Source organism: Engystomops pustulosus, chromosome 2 (genome assembly GCF_040894005.1).
Source record: "Engystomops pustulosus chromosome 2, aEngPut4.maternal, whole genome shotgun sequence".
Lineage (NCBI taxonomy): Eukaryota > Metazoa > Chordata > Amphibia > Anura > Leptodactylidae > Engystomops > Engystomops pustulosus.
This window is the reverse complement of record NC_092412.1, coordinates 117,326,192-117,344,387: the sequence shown is the minus strand read 5'-3', so window position 1 is coordinate 117,344,387 and position 18,196 is coordinate 117,326,192. Positions and strand designations below refer to the sequence as shown.

The following is an 18,196-nucleotide window of genomic DNA, read 5'->3' as shown; positions in this document are numbered from 1 at the left end:
TGGCTACCTGAGCATCCTCCCAGACATGCAGTCCCATGTAACATACACCAATAGCTATCTCAGCCCAACCAAAGTGGTAGCCCCATGTAACATACACCGCTAGCTACCACAGCCCCACCAGGGAGGTCGTCCCATGTAGTCCCACAGATTTGGCTGCTAGAGCATCCTCCCAGACTTGAAGTGCGAGCTCAGCTCTCCCTGGCCGGCACACCCTCACCTCCATATATACACATGTAGCTAGACGTTACTACTATCCCCTGCCCTGCACACCCTCATATACACCAATACTAGTACTTTCCACGTGTAACCAGACATTACAGCTCTTCTTTGCTTCCTGTAATGTGAAGAAAAGAATGTGTACAGAGCCACGCCCCTTTTCACTGAGACTCCGCCCCTTCCCTTGACATCATACCAACCAGGAGCTACTGCATTCTAGACACGACCGTGACATCATATCTACTAGGAGCAACTCTATTCTAGACACCAGCGACCATGGTGAGAGAGCCGGCTGACAGAGGGGATCCAGTCAGCTGAATGGAGGGGAGCATCTATTGATGAGGCACAGAGTGTATCCTCTGTCAGAGCAGCAGGAGCCGAGGAGGCTATCTCTGTGCCAAGGAGCAGCCAGGCTGCAGTGTGGCTGCATCCAGAGAGCAGCAGCGCTGGCTGACTGAGGTTGTCTCCCCGGCTTTTAGCAGGAGTCAAACAGGAACCTGGGGTTAGTGATGTTACTTTTATAAAGCAATTGAAGTTTATGTCTCACTGTATGCTAGTGTGAAGCCGGGCACTGATGGTGCTGCCCCCACCACTGTGCATAGCATCCCCTGTGCCCAGTGCTGGTGTCACTGTATGCTAGTGTGAAGCAGGGGACTGAGGGTGCTGCCCCCACCCCTGTGTCCAGTGCTGGTGTCACTGTATGCTAGTATGAAGCAGGGCACTGAGGCTGCTGCCCCCACCCCTGTGCCCAGTTCTGGTGTCTCACTGTATGCTAGTGTGAAGCTGGTCACTGAGGGTGCTGCACCCACCCCTGTGCCCAGTGCTGGTGTCACTGTCTGCTAGTGTGAAGCAGGGCACTGAGGCTGCTGCCCCCACCCCTGTCCTCAGCAGTCCCTGTGCCCAGTGCTGGTGTCACTGTATGCTAGTGTGAAGCAGGGCACTGAGGCTGCTGCCCCCACCCCTGTCCTCAGCAGTCCCTGTGCCCAGTGCTGGTGTCACTGTATGTTAGTGTGAAGCAGGGCACTGAGTCTGCTGCCCCCACCCCTGTGCTCAGCAGCCCCTGTGCCCAGTGCTGGTGTCACTGTATGCTAGTATGAAGCAGGGCACTGAGGCTGCTGCCCCCTCCCCTGTGCCCAGTGCGGGAGTCTCACTGTATGCTAGTGTGAAGCTGGTCACTGAGGGTGCTGCCCCCACCCCTGTGCCCAGTGCTGGTGTCACTGTATGCTAGTGTGAAGCAGGGCACTGAGGCTGCTGCCCCCACCCCTGTGCTCAGCAGTCCCTGTGCCCAGTGCTGGTGTTACTGTATGTTAGTGTGAAGCAGGGCACTGAGTCTGCTGCCCCCACCCCTGTGCTCAGCAGCCCCTGTGCCCAGTGCTGGTGTCACTGTATGCTAGTGTGAATCAGGGCACTGAGGCTGCTGCCCCCACCCCTGTGCTCAGCAGTCCCTGTGCCCAGTGCTGGTGTTACTGTATGTTAGTGTGAAGCAGGGCACTGAGTCTGCTGCCCCCTCCCCTGTGCTCAGCATCCCCTGTGCCCAGTGCTGGTGTCACTGTATGCTAGTATGAAGCAGGGCACTGAGGCGGTTGCCCCCACCCCTGTGCTCAGCTGCTGTCACTGTATGCTACTATGAATCAGGGCACTGAGGCTGCTGCCCCCACCCCTGTGTCCAGTGCTGCTGTCACTGTATGCTAGTGCGAAGCGGGGCACTGCCCCCACCCCTGTGCCCAGCATCCCCTGTGCTCAGCATCCCCTGTGCCCAGTGCCTGATTCTGCTGCATCAATTACTGAATGAATGACTGTGAAATCCCTGTTACTCCTAATGTGAATATATGGGGCTGTGGTAGTTGTACTGAGAAAGCAGTTGCATGGGAGATTTCTCCATGAAGCCATAATTTAACTTTAACTTTGATTACATTGAACTGTAATCTTCATCACCTTCTAAGGTCTATATTGGTCACGCTGATGAGGATCGGAGGTGTAGTGTACCTCCTGGCTACAGGCTTTCTGCATTGATTCAGCAGTCCTGGGAGGGAATTGTTCTGTGGTCTATTCCAGCACATTGATATAGTGCTGGAGGGTTACTGTGAATGGAGGAAAGGCATGGTACAACAACAATGAGTTTTGCTGTCAGAAACTGGCGGTACACCCATTGCTTAAATTTGGTGTCTAATATAATGGGCTGTGTATAAACTTTATGTTGACTCAGCGCAGCCAACTATTCAGTCTCAAAGTGTTTTCAGAAAGAGGTTGTGCTTTATCATTAACCGCTTCACGACGGGCATGCAACTATCTACATCTTAATTGCACATATCCCATGCAGATAGGCCACTGTCGTAATATCTATACATGTGCTATCTCAAACAGCTATATCTTCTACACCATGGCACCTAGAAACACAGTTATTATATTAAATTACTATAAAAAAATGCACTTTTTATATTCAGCTTCCCATTTAAGAGTGCATATCTGAGGTTCTGTGCCACTTAGAAACACAATCCACTAAGAAATTAAAGGATATTCTCCTTTACCACCTGCTTACTGCTGTACAAATATGTACATCGTAGAGCAATTAGGGCAGTCTTGTAGGACACAGCCCAGCCATGGCATAAAACTGCTGCAGACACTTTATAAATACTTGTGCAACAGTTTGCATGTTCTTTTCAGTGCTAAATCAGACCAAAATCTGGTGCAAACACTTTAATAGATGAGGCCCCCTACGTTTAAAAACCCATAAACTTTTTACTTTTTCATTTACAGAGCTGTACAAGGATTTGTTTTCTGCTTAACAAATTGTACTTCCTAGTAATGTAATTACATATTCCATGCTGGTTATTGGGAAGCTGGAAAAAAACTTCAAATGCAATTAAACAGTAGAAAAAATGCATTTGCTCCATATTCTTGTGGACACAGTTTTTACAACTTTCTTTGTACACTCCAAATGACACCTCTGATTTATTCTTTGTTTTAATAGATTTAAACAACTATTTAAACCTTTTGTACAAAACCAATTTCTTTACATTTTGCCCTATTCTGACACCAGTAACTATTTCACACTTTGGTTTGCTGAGCAGTGTAATGTGTCATTTTTTGCAGGACGTGATGATGTTTAATTTCTACCATTTTGGGGACTGTAGAACCTTTCGATCACTTTTAATAAAAATTTTTACGTGTTGCGAAATGGCAAAATAGTGGTATTTTAGACATTTAGGCACTATATTATATTACAGGGTTTGAGAGACCTAAATAATAGTAAAATGCCATAAATTACTCCACTATGATAGCTACAACCCATAGTGTATATAAAAAGTGCATGTGAATAACATTCCTCACTATTGCTGGCAGTAAGAAGAAATCTCCAGGACTTTGAGTGATGTCCCAAGCATGTGACTGATCACATGCTTCGGGTCATCCAATTACAAGTCTCTGCATACTGCCCCAGGAATGGTATGTAGCAGAACTGGTTGTTTTGAAGGTTTGAAAGCTTGCACAAATAAAGACAGAGCTCAGGCTCCCCATCAGATTTAATGAATGCCATTATATCCTGCACATACAGCACAGTATATATACAGTGCAACCTCTTTGCATAGGAAAGTGGTGGTCTGCAGATAGGGGCAGCTTCCAAAGTGTAATGGCAAAATATGTCTTTTAGGGTAGGGGTCGTCTCAGAGAGAGGTTTCACTGTATGATCATGATATACAGCTGCAGTGCTCTGTGCTGTCAGCTTTGTGACTTCCCTGCCTTGTTCTGCACTAGATCTAACACTAATTCTGTATCCTGATTGGCTGAGCTGTTTGTGCATGTTCACGTGAATGCCCTCAGTGCTCTGGCCTTACTGCCCTTAGCTGATTTCACAACCAGGAAGTCCTACCCACTTCAGGAGAAGCTTAGAGGATTTTACAGATAGGGCTAATCTCAGGCTAGGAGGAATCCAGAAGCATGATATAGAAATCGTCGGGATTGTTGTCCAGCTGTGCTATAACTATTTTTTGTTAAGTAACTTTACAGGCGGCTGCACCACACCCAGTAGCCTCTTTGATTCTCCTACCATAATAATAATAATAATAATAATAATAATAATAATAGTAATCTTTATATAGCGCCATCAAATTCCGTAGCGCTTTACAAATCATAGGGGACAAACACATATATATTACATTACAAAGAACAAACAGTCATATGGAACAATAGGAGTGAGGGCCCTGCTCAAAATAGCTTACAGACTATGAAGATGAGGGTGTTGACACAAGAGGTTGTATAATGGTCCAGCCATTCTTTATAAGGGAACAATATAGAATAATTTAATAAATAATTTCATAAATAAAAATTTTGCTGCTTGAACCAGTCATCAGCCGCCATCTTATTTACAGGGTCCTAGGTGAAAAAGACTGTAGAGAAGCCTGGAACTTGGTATATATCTGCTGTTTGCCAAATAACAGACGGGAGGAGGACATAGGATGGATTAGTAAAGGGAGATTTGACATTTCATGCAGTTAGCGAGTGTGATAGGCTTGCCTAAAGAGATGGGTTTTAAGAGCACGTTTGAAACTTTGGAGGGTGGGTATTAGTCTGAGAGTCCAGGGAAGGGCATTCCAGAGAATTGGAGCAACTCGGGAGAAGTCCTGGAGTCGTGCATGAGAGGTTCGAATTAAGGTAAACGTTAATCTAATGTCACTGGCAGATCGAAGAGCACGGGAAGGGCGATAGACTGAGAAGAGAGATAGGGAGGTGCAGAATTATTCAGAGCTTTGTGGATGAGGGTTATTATTTTAAAGTGAATACGGAAGGAGACAGGCAGCCATTGCAGTGATTGGCAGAAAATGGAGGCATCCATGTCGCATTTGGTCTGAAAGACAAACGTGGCTGCTGCATTAACCCCTACGGGACTCGGCCTCTTTTGGCCTTAAGGACACGGCCCCATTCTTCAAATCTGGCCTGTGTCACTATAAGTGGTTATAGCTTTGGAACGCTATGAGATATCCGGGGGATTTTGAGATTATTTTCTCGTGACACATTGTACTTCAAATTAGTTTAAAAATTTGGATGAAATCTTTTGCGTTTAGTTATGAAAAAAAACAAAATTTGGCAAAAATTTTGAAAAATTCTTTATTTTAAACGTTCTAAATTCTCTACTTTTGATGCAGATAGTCATAGCTCCCAAACAAATTCATAACTTACATTTCCCAAATGTCTGCTTTATGTTGGCATGGTTTTTTAAGATTCCACATATTTTACTAGAATGTTATGAGGCTCAGAATTTAGGTATCATTTTTCACATTTTTTGTAGAATCACCAAAACCCGTATTTAGATGGACCTGCTCAACTTCTAATTGACACTGAGAGGCCTAAATAATAGTGAGACTCGTAAATTACCCCATTGTGGAAACTACACACCTCAACGTATGAAAAACCACTTTTAAGAAGTTTGTTAACGCTTTACGTGTTTTATAGGGGTTAAAACAAAATGGAGGTGCAGCCTGCAAATTGTAATATTTTTTCACAATACACCCATTTTGGGTGGAAAATTAAACATTTACAATGGATTAAATGAATAAAGGCTCCACAAAGTTTGTTACCCAATCTCTCCCGAGTACACGGATACCCCATATGTGCTGGTAACCTGCTGTATGGGCGCACGGCCGGGCATAGAAGGGAAGGAGGCGCCATCCAGATCAGATTTGCTATGTCACATTGTACAGGCTATAATTTTTTTCTTTTTTTTAATGTGGACCTATAGGGGCTTATTTCTTTTGCCACATGAGATGCACTTTTCTGGTACGTAATTTGGGGGAATCTATAGGCTAATTGGTGAGATTTTATTAACTCTTTGTTGGTGGAGGAAATGAAAATCATCACTTTTCAGGAAGATTTTTATGGGTTTTTTTTTGGCTGTTTACCATACCATAAAAATAGTATATTATTTTTATTCTATGGGTCGCCACAATTACAAAAAGACCTCATTTATATAGATTTTTTATTTTTTCCCATTTTTACTGAATAAAAAGTAATTTGGCAAAAATGTTGTTAATTTTAGCATCACCGTCTTTCATATGCATAACTTTTTTATTTTTCGCCTCACAAATCTGTTTAAGGGCTTATTTTTTTTAGAGCATTTTTATAGGGTATTAATTGAAAACGATCTTTTTTCTGGAGCTTTTTTTTGTTTAGTTTTTTACGGGGTTCACTTTGCGGATCTAATAACGATTCTGTTTTATTATGCAGATTGTTACGGACGCAGGGATACCAAATATGTGGGGGTTTTGTGTATTTTATTCAATTGTACTGAATAGAAACCAATTTGGAGAAAATCTTGTTCATTTTAGCATCACCATCTTTTCATATGCATAACTTTTTTATTTTTCGGCTGACAAATCTGGTTAGGGGCTTATTTTTTGCGAGAAGAGTTGTTCTTTTTAGTGGGCTTATTTTGGAGTGCATAACATTTTTTAAAATACTTTTTAGAGCATTTTTTTATAGGGTATTAATTAAAAATACCGTTTTTTTTCTACGGCGTGTACCGTGCGGGTCCAGTAACGATTCTGTTTTATTATACAGATTGATACGGACGCGGCAATACCAAATATGCGGGGGTTTTTTGTGTTTTTTATACTTTATTAAGTGTTTTTATAGGAAAGTGACATTTTAGGGGCTTATATTTTAATGCATTTATTTTTTATTTATTCTAATGTGTTAACTTTAGTGTTTTTGACTTTTTTTTTACTTATACATACTTGAACTTGAACCAGTGATGCTCTGATCACTGGTTTAAGTTCAATACACTGCTCTACAATACTATTTTATTGTAGAGCAGAGTAAACTGTCTGAGCAAGCTTGCGCATGCTCAGACAGTTTGCAGTCAGACCCGGAAGGGGTCTGGCTGCCATGGAGACTGGGCAGCTCCGGGGCACATGCCAGTCCTCGGAGCTGCCCAGAAGTGGATCGGATCCGATCCACAGCGCAAACACCCTTACACGCCGCGGTCATGCTTGACCGCGGCGTGTAAGGGGTTAACACCCGCGATCGGAGCCGGCTCCGATCGCGGGTGTTAGCGCAGGCTGTCAGCTGTACTAGACAGCTGACAGCCGCTGCTTCTGGTACCGGCTCCGTTCGTGAGCCGGTGCCAGAAGCAGGACGTTATAGAACGTCCCCGTGCGCTAAGCATCTAGCCCCGGGGACGTACTATAACGTCCTGGTGCGCCTAGGGGTTAATAGATTGAAGAGGAGAGAGTTTAGCGAGTGGAAGACCGATTAGTAGGGAGTTACAGTAGTCTAGTCGAGAGTGAATAAGTGCAACAATTAGCATTTTAGAAGTTTCAAATGTCAGAAACAGTCGGATTCTGGAGATGTTTCTGAGATGCATCCGGCAAGAGCGAGCAAGAGATTGAATATATGGTGAAAAGGAGAGGTTGGAGTCCAGCACAATCCCAAGACAGCGGGCCTGCTGCCGTGGTGCTATAGTGATCCCACAGACCGAGATGGAGAGGTCAGGGTTAGGTTGGTTAGTAGATGATGGAAAGACGAGAAGTTCAGTCTTAGAAAGATTAAGTTTCAGGAAGAGGGAAGACATGATGTTAGATACAGCAGAGAGACATTTACTAGTGTTCTGGATTAAGGCTGGAGTGATGTTACGTGCTGAGGTATATAGCTAGGTGTCATCAGCATAAAGATGATACTGGAAACCAAATCTGCTGATGGTTTGTCCAATGGGGGCAGTATAGAGGGAGAAGAGAAGAGGACTTAGGACTGAGCCCTGAGGAACCCCGACACTGAGAGGAAGATGAGAAGAGAAAGATCCAGAAAAGGAGACACTGAAAGTGCGGTTAGAGAGATATGAAGAAAACCAAGAGAGTGCAGTGTCCTTTAGGCCAATGGAGTGAAGCAGGAGCTGGTGGTCCACAGTATCGAACGCTGCCGATAGATCCAGGAGAATGAGGAGAGAATAGTCACCTTTGGATTTAGCAGTGAGGAGATCATTGGAGACTTTAGAAAGAGCAATTTCAGTGGAATACATAGAGTGGAAACCAGATTGTAGGGGGTCAAGGAGGGAGTTACCTGAGATATAGCAGGTTAGTCGAGAATAGACCAGGCGTTCCAGAAGTTTGGAGATGAAAGGGAGGTTAGAAACTGGTCTGTAGTTAGTAGCGTTGGATGGGCCCAGTGAAGGTTTCTTTAGTAAAGGGGTAAAAACAGCATGCTTGAAAGAAGAGGGGACGACACCAGAAGAGAGAGAGAGGTTGAAAATTTTAGTGAGGTGAGAAATAACTGTTGAGGAGAGAGACTGTACGAGATGTGAGGGGATGGGGTCACTGATGCAGGTAGTGGGGCGAGCAGAGAAAAGGAGCCTGGACACTTCTTCCTCTGTGACTGACTCAAAGGAAGAGAGTGAACAAGATAAGGTACCGGAGGGAAGTGGATTAGTGGGGTGAGGGGATTGAGAAATTATTTCCTGACAAATGCAGTCAATTTTATCTTTAAAGTATGTGGCCAGATCTTCAGCCCCAAGGTCTGTGACAGGTGGCTGCACCTTTGGTGTTTAATTAGGTAACAACAGCATGCTTGAAAGAAGAGGGGACGACACCAGAGGGGAAAAAGAGGTTGAAAATTTTAGTGAGGTGAGAAGTGACTGCTGGGGAGAGAGACTGTACGAGATGTGAGGGGATGGGGGTCACTGATGCAGGTAGTGGGGCGAGCAGAGGAAAGGAGCCTGGACACTTCTTCCTCTGTGACTGGCTCAAAGGAAGAGAGTGAACAAGATAAGGTACTGGAGGGAAGGGGATTAGTGGGGTGAGTGGATTGAGCAATTATTTCCTGACAAATGCAGTCAATTTTATCCTTAAAGTATGTGGCCAGATCTTCAGCCCCAAGGTCTGTGACAGGTGGCTGCACCTTTGGTGTTAGTTAGGAGTGAAGAGTATCAAAGAGACTTTTGGGGTTGTTAGAGAGAGAGGAAATTAGATCAGTAAAATAGACCTGTGTAACAAGGTGAAGAGCAGAGTTATAAGTTTTTAGCATAAATTTGAAGTGTAGAAAGTGTGCAGATGTGCACGATTTTCTCCACAGACGTTCGGCAATCCTGGAGCACTGCCGAAGGAAACGAGTTTGTTCGGTGTGCCAAGGTTGCGTGTGTGTTGATAATTTCGGACTCATCTAGCGCACTTGTGACAGTGTGATTATGGTGGTTAGTAGCCAGGTTTGGACAGGTGAAAGAGGAGATGGGGGATAGTGCAGACTGTAAGTTTTCTGTGAGTTGATGAGTATCTATTGCACGTGGGTTCCGGTATGAATGATGGGTGGAAGGATTCTGAGAAGGTGAAGGATTATTGAAAGTAAAAGAAAGGAGATTATGGTCTGAAAGTCGGAAGGAGGAATTGGTAAAATCAGATATTGAAGATGGTTGGGAGAAGATCAAATAGAGGATGTTTCCCTCACTATGAGTGGGGGAATTGCAGAATTGTGAAAGACCTAGAGAAGTAGTTAGTGCTAAGAGCTCAGAGGCAGGAGGGGAAATGAGAGTGTTAACAGGAATGTTGAAGTCTCCCATGATGATGGTTGGAATGTCACAGGATAGAAAGTGAGAGAGCCAAGAGGCAAAGTGGTCAAGGAACTGATAGGGTGAGCCAGGAGGACGGTATACTACAGCCACTCAAAGAGAGAATGGGCGGAAAAGTCTAAGGGTGTGGACCTCAAAAGATGGGAAAGTAAGAGCGGGTACAGGAGGAATGACCTGGAAAGTGCATTGTGGAGAGAGGAGTATGCCGACCCCTCCTCCCTGCCTATTCTCAGGTCTGGAACAGTGAGAAAAGTGTAAACCGCCATAAGACAATGCCGCAACGGAGGCGGAGTCATCCTGCTGGATCCATGTGTCCGTAATGGCCAGCATGTCAAAAGACTTAGAAAGAAAAAGGTCATGAACTGATTCTAGTTTATTACACACAGAGCGGGCACATAGGGCACATTGAAAAGGGGATACACTGAATCTTTATAAGGTTAGCAGGGTTTCTGTGTGAAGCGTTAAAATAAGCAGAAGGTGGGCCTGGGTTAGGAGCGATGTCCCCTGCAGCAAGCAGAAGGAGAAAGAGAAGAGACAAAAGATGCTTTAGAGATTTATAAGATATCTCTTCAGCGCACTTGTCCGCGAAGCCGCATGCGCTGAACACAGGCCACCGGCTGCGCGATCTTGGCTTCAAAGTCGGAGCTACTGCGCATGCGCAGAACTCCGGCTTCACTGACAAGTGCACGCAGCTCCGTGTAGCTGCGCGCTGATGATATCTGGTAGGAGGATCAAAGAGGCTACTGGGGTTTGGAGTAGCCGTGTGGCGTAGCCTCAGCTCCAGCTACTCCATGCCCCAGTAGCCTCTTTAGAAAATTTGCATATCAAGGCCTTAAACTTTCTAAAAGATTGTGGGTCCTAAAGGATTAGCCCTAAAGACGGCTATCCTTTCATACGTTAGTTGCACCTACCACCGGATCCACCTTAATAGATAAATCTGTAGTGGTAGGTTTCCTTTAAGTGTTTCACAGGGGTTAAAACAAAATTAATTTTTTTTGTTAAGTGAATGCATTTTACAAAAGATGTACACATTCACAATGGATAAAATACCAAAACACTCCAAAAAGTTTGATACCCAATTTGCCAATGCCCTATACTTTGCGGTAAACTGCTGTATACACCATAGCATTGAAGGGAAGGAGGCCATTCAGAACTATTTTTCTGTTGACACAGCTGGTTGAGAGCTTATTTTTTCCCTGTCAAGTTGTTCTTTTGAGTGGTACCATTTTGGCCCACAAAACTTTTTTGATCCCTTTTGAAAACATTTTTGTCAAGTTTTGAATTTTTTTTTTATGGCGTTCACCCAGCGTGTCCAATAATTTTTCAGATTTGTTTCATGTATTTTGGGGTGGATTGAGTAGTGGGGTAGTCTGTTTAGGTAGATATACAGTGAGCTCCCCAAAAAAGCTGTCTTCTTGGGGACGAGTATATTCAGAGATATAAGGAAGAACAGAAAGCCTGTCAAAGGCTGATCTTCTCAGAGGTGGTCGATTGTAAAGGTTTTATTGTTTAGCATGCTTGTCACTGAAATATTAATCTAGAGGGTCCACCTATATATGACGGATTAAGATCAAAAATGTTTTTCTATTACACATCTGTTATAACTATCATGAAAGCCTTTTCTTCGCTCTCTAGATTCCATAGCTTTCCTAAGCCCTTGGACAGAGCCTTATTACAAGCATTTGTGCTGTTCTGGAGTCTAGCAAAGCTGGGTGGCTCTTATGTAAGCTACCTGGTTGCCATCTTTGTATTAACCACATGTCTAAGTGTTGGAGGATATGTTATCTCATGAAGTAAAATGACAAATATAAAGGTTTAAAAAAAATTCTCACAACCCAAAAGCAGAACTGACTGGACTTCCCTTTCTGAAGTGTAAGGGCAAAGTTCCTAGGAAATGCTGATGTGTGTATTTTCTTTATTATGAAGTGATTAATCCTGTGTTTGCTCTGGACTGTTGCCACTAGAGTATTGACCTGAGTGTCTCCACACATGACAAGCAGCACAGAGCAGGTTGTATTGAGCACTCTGGAGGCTGCCATTCTCCTCACACATCCCCGCACACAGCGCAGCCAATGGGGGGCCTCGCCTTCATCAGCCAATCTGAGAGGAAGTTTCACAAGTGCAGAGGCTAGAGTTGTGGAGCCAGGGCAGGCGGAGGCACATTGACATTTGTGTAACCTGGGAGCGGGAAGGCTGCACAGGTGACACTGGTCTCCGGGCTCCTCTGCAGTGCTCATTCAGGATTCCTTGTGTGTAGCAGCCAAGCAGCGGATACGTGTGATGGATGGAGCGCAGCAGAGAGCTGGTAATGTATGTGTGGACTGACTACATAATGGACGTGTCTTGTCTGTCTTTTATGTGGACCTTGTAGTGTGACATATGGTAAGCTCACCTATTATGTAGTAAATGGGGACCCGCTGATCCTCCTCTTACCGTGTCTAATAGTATAATGGTCCATATGTAATAGTATGTTCATGCATATGTATACTAGTATGATCCTGTACTGCATACATAATACTATCATCCTGTGTCTCCCTACATATATCCCAATATCATCCTGCTTTTATAAGAACATCACCCTTCATATATCCCATTAGCATCCTGCATTTATAATATAACCCTTCATATATACCACTATCATCCTGCATTTATAAGAACATCACCCTTCATATATACCATTATCATCCTGCATTTATATAAGCACCCTTCATATATCCCATTATCTTCCTGTATTAATAAGATCTCCTTTCATATATCCCATTATCATGCTGCATTTATACAAATATCACCCTTCATATATCCCTTTATCATCTTGCATTAACAAACGCACCCTTCATATATCCCATTATCATCCTGCATTTATTATATCACCCTTCATATATCCCATTATCATCCTGCATTTATTATTTCACCCTTCATATATCCCATTATCATCCTGCATTTATTATATCACCCTTCATATATCCCATTATCATCCTGCATTTATTATATCACCCTTCATATACAATAGTATCATCCTGCATTCATAAGTGTCACCCTTCATATACAATAGTATCATCTGAAGTTCCACGATAGTTTGCAGTGATGCAGCAGAGCAATGTATAGCAAAGCAGAGGGAATCCTCAGTCCAGGCAGAATAGTGTGTAATCTCTTTAGGATGATGTGTCTCCACTGAGTGCTGTGGGGAGATCATGCCAGATGATCCTCCTCCAGATGCTTTAAGAAACTTGTTAGTCCGGTTGCATTTAACCCCTTCACGCTCCGCGGCGGATATATCCGCCACGGAGCGCAGTGACTTAGCGCTCAGTGGCGGATATATCCGCCACGGCGCTTATGCCGGCTCGGCTCTGGATCAGAGCCGAACCGGCATCGGGAAACACGGGGTGCCGGCTGTAACTAATAGCCGGCACCCCAGTGTAACACCCGCGATCGGAGTTGTCTCCGATCGCGGGTGCTTAACCCTTTAGATGCCGCGGTCAGCGCGACCGCGGCATCTAACAAGTATCTGGGGTGTCTTTCCCCCACGATCGGCCCCCCCGAACCGTTTTCGGGGGGCGCCGATCGTTGCTATAGTAACTCTGGGGTCCGATCTGGACCCCAGAGTTACTAGCAAGAATTGCCAGTAAGATGGCGTCTGTGACGTCATCTTACTGGCAAAGTGCCAGCCTATGCAAGTGCATAGGCTGACACTGATAATACTCTGCAATACATGAGTATTGCAGAATATTATCATGAACAAGCAATCAGATGATTGCTTGTTCATATCCCATGGTATAAAAGTAAAAAAGAAAAAAAAAAAGTTATTCAATAAAAAAATAAAGTCATAAATCACTAAAAATGCCCCAAACCCCCAAAACATATAAAGAGACATATAACTCAAAAAAAAAGTCTAAATCATAACACAAACCCCACATATATAGTATCACCGCGTCCGTAACAACCCGCAGAATAAAAGTAAATCATTATTGAACCCCCACGATAAACGCCGTAAAAAAAAACTGTTATAAACCCTCCAAAAATTATGATTTTTACCTATTCAATCCCACAAAAAATGCTATAAAATGCGACCAAAAAACCATATGTACTCAGACATGATACTGGTGCAAAGTACAACATGTCCCGCAAAAAACAAGCCATCAACCAGCTCCGTAGCCAAAAACGTAACAAAGTTATGCCACTTGGAAGATGGCAATACAAAAATTATAGATTTTTCCCCACATTAGGGTTTTGTTTGACAAATTTAGTAAAACGTAAGAAAATATATTCATGTCTGGTATCCCCGTAATCGTATCAACCCATAGAATAAAGATAACAGGATTATTAGTCTATACGGTGAACACCAAAAAAAAAAAAGTCAAAAATCCAGTACAGAATTGATGCTTTTCTACTCCTGCCCTCAAAAAAAGTTCCTAAATTTTCAACAATAGGTGATACCAACCCCAAAATGGTAACAATGGAAAAAGCATCTCATCCCGCAAAAAAAATGCCGTCACATGGCCCCAATAACGAAAAAGCGAAAATTTTATAGCCTTCAAAAGGGGCCAATGAGGAAACTAAAATCCTGGCAGCTGCAGCGCCCTCCTTCCCTTCTGCGCCTTGCTGTGCGCCCATAAAACAAGTCACAGCCACATGTGGGGGGTCTTTGTACTCAGGAGAAATTGCAGAACAAATTGTATGGTGGGATTTCTCTTTTTATATTTTGGAAATGTGTAAATTTTAGTGCTAAATGAACGTATAAGGGAACAGTATGACCATTCTAAATTTCACCTCCATTTTGATTCAATTACTATGAAGATCTCAAGGGGTTAACAATCTTCGTAAAAGCTGTTTCTGATAGCTTGAGGGGTGCAGATTTGAAAATGGGTAGATTATATAGGGGGTTTTGATGCTAAATATGTAAAATTTCATTCAAAACTGTATTTATCCCCAAAATAGTCAATTCTGAAAATCCGGAAAAGCGATATTCTATTTGTAAGCCGCGTGACATCAAAATAAATTATCCAGACATTTCAGAAATTATGAAAATGTAAAGTAGACAAATGGGAAATGTTATTCAGCAACTTATTTAGGTGGTAAATCTATCTGCCTGAAAACGCAATGATTTAGAATTTCGAAAATGGCAAATTTTTCAAAAAATGTATCATATTTTCTTTTTTTTGTAAATAAACGCAAAACTTATCTGCCAGAATTTACCACTAAAATGAAGTACAACATGTGGGGAAAAAACAATCTCAGAATCGTTTTGATAAGTAACAGTGTTCAAAAGTTATAACCATATAAAGCGAAGCAAGTCAGAATCCAAAAAATCGGGCTGAGCCTTAAGCTGTAAAATGGCTGCGTCCTTAAGGGGTTAACCCCTGGGTGCCAGCAGCATTGATATTCTAGGGACAGCTTTTCGTGATGGGGAAGGTCATGTCATCCTATTCCAGGTTGAGTCTTGGTTACACATCTACTTGTGTTGTGCTTCTGGTTTATTGCTAATGATGCATAGTTAGGGGCAATTTTTAGATGTAGTTCCCTTTTTGCTCCTGTTTTGGTGCAGAGAAGATAAATACACCCATTACAACAAAATTTTGGAGAAGTGTCTGAACAATTCTTGCACGGTAGCGCTGTTGACATTGCTGTATATCTGAGGAGACTAAGGTAGGAAATGGGTATAATAGCCATACATGATATATGTATATCTCAGATTTATTCTAGGAAGATGAGCACAAATATTTAAAAAGGGGTATTAGGAAAGGGAAAACAGAACAAGTACATCATGGGCAGTACTTTCCTTAATTGTAGTTAGTACAATGATGGATGTATAAGTGTGTTGAAAAATCAGGGAGTTTGACTTTATTTTGGCTTTGTTCTGTCGCAAAATTGTGCATTGTGGTTTTTGTATTGTGATTTCAATATCAAAAAATTTTGTTTTCCGGATAAAACTAAATATTGGATTTTATTGATTACTATGGCCGCCTCCAGTGGTCTAACTTTTACGGCCAGAGAATCCATTACAGTACTGGAAATTTCCAATGAAATTGCAACACAGAATTGGTACTGAAATTAATGACACTCCAGTGCAACAATCTCACAAAAAAATGCATATTCTCTGTTAAAGTCTAGAAGTTCTAAGATTCTTAGACTTTCTAAGAAAAGAATAAAGAGAGCGTGTGTGATTGACCACCTAACCACTCACTGCAGCTCCAAAGCCCCCTTTTCAAGATGTTGGATGTGCCAAGTGAGGAATGTCTTTTCAAGCTTCTAGGATTCTCAAGAGAAATGACCTACTGCATTTTATTCTCTGCATAAACCCTGCCTTGGATCTACTTTTTGGATCTGATTTATGTCCGTCACAGTATGGAGCTGGAGGAGATGACCTCCTTTTAATCTTAGAAGAAGTCATCTTGTCATGGGTGTTTTATGAATGTGCATGCAAAGATAGCTGTCAATTATAGGACATATGATTGATTGACTCTGCATACAGTGAGCTAGTCATTGGGCAGTACCATTGTTCCTATATATGTACAGTCATCAGGACCACCTTGTGACTAATCTGTATCAGTGTTTGACAGTGGTCTCTGTATATAGTCATCAACTTATAAGTGATTGGACACTAAAAGTGTGCCTGCTGCAGCACTCTGCTGACCACGTCATCCTTCAAGCCCCACCACGCTCCCTTGGCATCAGGTTGGTGGCAAATGCGATTATTTCATGGCTTGATAAATCTACCTCTATATCTATATGTACAATCATTTATGGAGACCTGTCAATCAATACTGAAATCGCCATCACACAAAAAAAGTTAAAAAAAATTGCCTCCTACCATGCATAGGAATAGCTTAGTAGCAAATACCCTAAAAGTTGCAACTCAACTTTACTTTACTCCTTAAAAAACAGATTTGGCCAGCAGAAAAGTCAAACAAAATAAAGGTGGCCACACAAAGCCAGATTAAGTCCTCAAATGGCAAGAAAAGAGTTTTAAAGCCATGTCAGCAAGCATCACTTGCTCACCACTAGTGAATAACCCTGTCTTTATGAGGAAGTAGTGCGCACAACCCTTGTTATAATAAGCCTCTTCTTTAAATCAAATCGGCCATCAAAATGAAGCATGATAAATCAGGGACACTTACTCATAGATCCAGGCAGCATGACTGTGATAGTCTCCTTATATTTGTTATCCATGGCCTCCTTCCATCTAAATTCAACTTTTAAAATTAGGCTAATGAGTCTGAAGGGCTCCTGGGAGTTTTACCAGAGCCCCTCCATGAAGCAACTTCACAGGCTGTTACACTGTACATGAACTCTTTACCCTCCCACTGTGTGCAGAAACTTCCTCTGCTGAAGTGAGATCGCAGCCGGCAGAAGGAGGGATGAAGTGCTGAGGGACATGAGGAGGAGAGAGGGACAGTGCAACAGCCTTTGCAGCTACAGCATGGAGGGGCTTTGGTACACCACAGGAGCTCTTCAGGCTTAGAAGCATAATTTTAAATGTTGATTTTAGAAAGAATGAGGCACTGAATAACAAATATAAAAAGATTACTGCAGTCATGGTCCCTGAATGTATGTTTGCTCTTGTTTATCATGCTTGATTTTGATGGTAGATTTCCTTTAAGATTTCTTTTTATTAGGTTGAAGATGAGAAGGCTTAACAGCTATCAGCCGTGTACTGTATATGATTCTTTTGTGTTTTATTTCTCTTAATAGAATGAGGACACGCTTTATTGTATACTTCACTGATAAAACTATTAGGATTGAGGCCACATTGAATACCGAGTGACTTAATGAGTTTGATATGCAAAGGGGCTGTGATCCATTTTCCTATGACTTGATAATGTGAATCATGCATGATGACAAGTATTCCTATTAGTGTTTTAATTGACATGGTGCAGCGTGGCCCTCATTACCATTCATGAACAGTCTTTCTAGAGATTCCGGAAAAATCAGCAAAGTGGTCATCTTCTGCTCATCATCCAGCGGTAGCTTCATTGTCATTGTATGCTCTAATGGAAGGATCAGGTGCATACCTATCACATCAGTTGTCCCTGGAGCCTAGCCAAGCGCATACTCCAACCACTGAGCAACGTCTGGCTCATCACAAATACGTCCAATATTATTTCCGAGATTACAACCTAATAGCCTGTCACGCTGTTTTATAATTTGTAACATTTTCCAACGTTTTGTTTGGGCAGAAGGTTTTGACATTAAGATTGGAGAATTCTGATGCATTAGCAGCAATTCATCCTTATGAAAATGTCAGCCTAGTTCTGTATGACCTTGTGCAATCTGATATATCTTTGTTCCAGAGGCTGAGAAGCAAGACTGTGTGCTCAGCTGGGCAAGGGATTTTATTGGACATGAAAAATGTTACGTATCGAGGAAAATTCCCAGTTAAATAATTATCCTGTATGAAATTGAGTATGCTAAGCTATGAGAAACAGTGGAGAGATT

General features: G+C 42.6%; 1 protein-coding gene across 7 annotated transcripts in view; it reads left to right on the top strand.

Annotated features, from left to right (window-relative positions):
- Positions 1-388: 388 nt before the first annotated feature.
- CAMKK1 (calcium/calmodulin dependent protein kinase kinase 1) overlaps positions 389-18,196 on the top strand; it is a 176,455-nt gene continuing 158,647 nt past the window's right edge. For 2 of the 7 annotated variants that reach the window (XM_072136132.1, XM_072136133.1), the window contains exon 1: positions 502-718. The gene's annotated coding sequence lies outside the window, so the exon portion shown is untranslated. The other 5 variants (XM_072136131.1, XM_072136129.1, XM_072136130.1 and 2 more) reach the window with 5 other exon arrangements.